The 3,787-nt window shown below is 26.9% G+C and overlaps 1 protein-coding gene across 1 annotated transcript in view; it reads right to left on the bottom strand.

Moving 5' to 3' along the window:
- Positions 1–3,787, bottom strand: part of LOC106682777 (leukocyte tyrosine kinase receptor) — a gene marked incomplete in the record, with an annotated part of 211,157 nt that overhangs the window by 134,118 nt on the left and 73,252 nt on the right.

The raw sequence follows: 3,787 nt of genomic DNA, 5'->3' as shown, positions 1-3,787 counted from the left end.
TTGTATCTGATTTTAATTTGATTTTTTACTGACGAGAAGACACAGCTTTGATAATCCTGCGTAACTGTAAGGTTAATTGGCTACGATGATTCCAAGTAATGCAACGATCGTGATTAACTCTAAGGTATCTTATTGCTCTAGGTGCAGGATCCCGTTACAATTTATAACGATTGTTAAAAGTAAAGAAAAAAATTCTCAGTGTTCATTATTCTTCGTGAGGTCGTTTGTAAAGGATATCTTAAAGTTTGCCTTATTTAATTGCGTGTTAGGGCGATTATAGAGAATGGTAAAAAAAAAAAAAAAAGAAATGGGCCACGTGTAACACTTTCCTTAATGATGTTGGTTGACGGATTAATTTTCCACGATGTCCTTGTCCCTCATGTTAATGACGTAACATGTTCATACTTAAAAAAAATTTAAGGGCTATCCCTTACATTCTGTTTTGTTAAATTAGAAATGAAACAATCAACCATTTTTATGTTTTTTCATAATTAAATTATTTTGTTAGTAGATATTTTCATTAATTTTAGGTAATTATAGTTTTAATTAATTATCCAGCTATTAGTTAAAACAGTGATAAATAAGTTTTTATTCATATTTTACCTGAAATAGTAGACTTTCGTTTAGTAGACGATTTACTTAATTTTTTTTTTAATATCATATTTAAAAATATTCCAATGGGAAGAGACTCTTCTAATAGCACTATTATTAAAATAAAATAATAATTTACCTAAAATTAAGTAAAATATTTTCTATTATCAGTTATAAATGATAATTTACAACAAGTTCTTTATTAATTTCGTCCATTGGTCCCTATTTCTACAGCAACAGAGTGGATACCAAGGGGACACAAGAGATATAAAGGAAGACCAATTAGAAGATAGCGAGATGAGATAGTTTAAAGGATATGAGACTGTTGTGCTACTGAGGCTGGGAATAGGGTCTTAGAAAGCGAAAAATCAATACTCAATACTCTTAATAATAATAATGATAATAATAATATTATGTATATATTTCGTTACCCAATGTAGGAGTTTATTTAAACGTGTACATAGTACACAGTGCTTGTTTTGTGTTAACATTGGAAAATGTTATAGTAATAATAAATAAATAAAAATAAAAAATAATACTAAAAATATTAAAAAAAAGAAAAGATGAAGCAAAGAAGTAATAAAGTATAAAATATAATAACAAAAATGTAGCATTTAGAACATGTGGTTTGAGAAGGTAAGTAATTATTTAAAACAATAGATAAAAAGAATTAAAAGTATATGGATAATACAAATAAATAAATATAAATAGAGTGCAGTTGTGGGAATTAACTATTGAACTAGAACAAAACATAGTTAAATTAATAGTTATTATATAATGATAATTACATTTGGGCTAAATCTATATCAGTGATGAGGTGCATCAGCTATTTTTTGTATTTTCCGAAGATTTGAGTTTGCTAAAGTTAAGCCATTCGTTAAGCAGACTATTATTAAATTGAACTTTATTGATCGTACAGGTTGCAGTCGAAAAGCAAGTGATTAAAGCTTGTGGAGTTTGTCCTTCGCAAATACAGAAATCAGTGTTAATTATATGAAATCTCATAAAGTAGTGTTTGGACGGTCCATGTTCTGTCAGTAGTCGAGTCGGTTTGTAATGTGTAGTTTTTAATTTGTTATAATTTTGAGTTGTTATGTTAGGTATGTATTTCTGAAGGGGTTGTCCTTTAGTCGAAAGTTGCCGGCGTCTGTAGTAATATAATATAATATCTCTGTAGTAATAGTAATAATAGTATAGTATCTCTATAGAAATATAATAGCATTACTATATTACAATAGAGGGCAGAAGGCAAAAAATCAAGAAATAAATTAATACAATAAAATAAATCATATTAAATAAAAATGTAACTTGTGATAATAATTGAAAAAATAAAGATAAATGGCAGTAAAGAGCAAATAATGTCATAAGTCCATATTTATAAAATTAAAATAAAAAATAATAATAAAAGAAATTGTTAGTACAGACAACACAATAAAGGCTAAACTAAAAATAATTTTAAACAAAAATGTAACTTCTGATAATGAATTGAAAAAATGATAATTTACAATGACCAACAAATAATCTTAAAAGTCTATATTTACAAATTTTTGATTAAAAGAAACTCCACAGACAATGCAATAAAGGCTAAACAAATTGTTTTGTTAAATATCCGGGTTTGTTTAAAAATGGCAGTACAAATTATACATAAATGGGTAGAGATTCGTATCGAATGTGATTTAAAACACAAAAACGCCTTGAGCTTATAAAAATATAAACAGGAAAACTAATAGTTAATTGCTATTTTTAGAGCTAAAAACAAAATATTTCTGTCTAACTCGAAAACAAATCGAGAAATTAGATTTTTCGTTGGCCGGTAAAAATTTTGGCGTTGAAAAAAATTTATCTCAAAAAATATTTGCTCTTTTAAATAATGGTAAAGTAGCTTATGGATGATTGCCTGCTTTAGTAGTTCTCATAATATTTACCAAAATAAATCGGCATAATGTTGTTTCTGAAAGAAAAAATGTTTTTTCTGGGATAGTCGAATTAAAGTTTATATTCACTATAAAGTAGTTTATAATGGCTATCGTAAATTTATTATAATAGTTTTCATGACATTTGCCAAAGTTGTTTTGGAAACACTGTTCGTAAAGAGGTGTATTGGTGTTCCAATTTTAACAGATTAAATATACTATAAAAATTGTATTGGTTGTTTCTTTCGTAAGTTGAGTAGGAGAAATGGTGTGTGCAACAAACGAATTGAACGATGATTTTAGTGTTTCTAATTATTAAAAAAAAAGAGTGAGTTGCGCACAAATAATTCAATACATACTTCTAATATACTAGGAAATAATTCACTTATTTTTTAAAATGATATGCCCGTCCGCTTTAGAAAATCAGAATATGCTCTAAAAAATATAATTTTGAAAGGAGTGTAAACAATAAACCAGAATAAAAAAAAAACTGTTAATGGTAATCTCCTTACTTTCAAATGAACGAAACATAACAAAAACAATTAAAATCAATCCATCGTTAATGGATTTCCAGGTATAAGGCTAAAAGCAATGGGCTAAATTTAACAGAACGTGATATTTAAATATTATTCTTTTTTTTCAATTCAATTAGTAATAATGGATTTTATAACGAGTATATTTTATTTGTGTAATGATTTATAAGTAATGAAATAATCGGGCTTTTATGAAATTTAAGAGAAAAACATTTGATATATTTTAATTCAGAAATGACCCGTAAAGAACTTTTTTACTCGTTCGATTAAATTTGAATGGTTCTGGGAATTCTAACCAAGCCCGCTACAGTAGTCATTGAAATGAAATTCACATTGTTTTCGGTTTTCTGATTTGAGGTTTGAGAGTGTAAGGGAAACATTTTTTATATCCATTATATTTTTAAAAATCTGAAATATTTCTGATTGTGTTGTACGTTTAATTAAAATAATTAGTATAGATGATTGATTATTCCAATAATATGTATATTTGTAGTGAACTCTGGCTAATCCAGACCATTCCATTATTCGAACCGCCCCTTTGAAAAAAAATTAAGGCTTTATTCCGATGTGTTACTTCACAATGGTGCTAATTAGGAAAATTAATTGAAAAGTTGTAATTATCCTAGACGAGTTGTAATTTTCTTTAATTGTATTGTTTGTAAAGTTACTAAAAAATGTACTTAGCACCACTGTGAAGTGAGCCATCGATTTTATGTATGTAGTACATGTATACATACATTTAATAAATCC

Source organism: Halyomorpha halys, unplaced genomic scaffold (assembly GCF_000696795.3).
Source record: "Halyomorpha halys isolate HHAL.00 unplaced genomic scaffold, Hhal_1.1 Scaffold25.1, whole genome shotgun sequence".
In the NCBI taxonomy this organism is placed as follows: Eukaryota; Metazoa; Arthropoda; class Insecta; order Hemiptera; family Pentatomidae; genus Halyomorpha; species Halyomorpha halys.
This window is presented reverse-complemented; position numbering and strand designations above follow the sequence as displayed.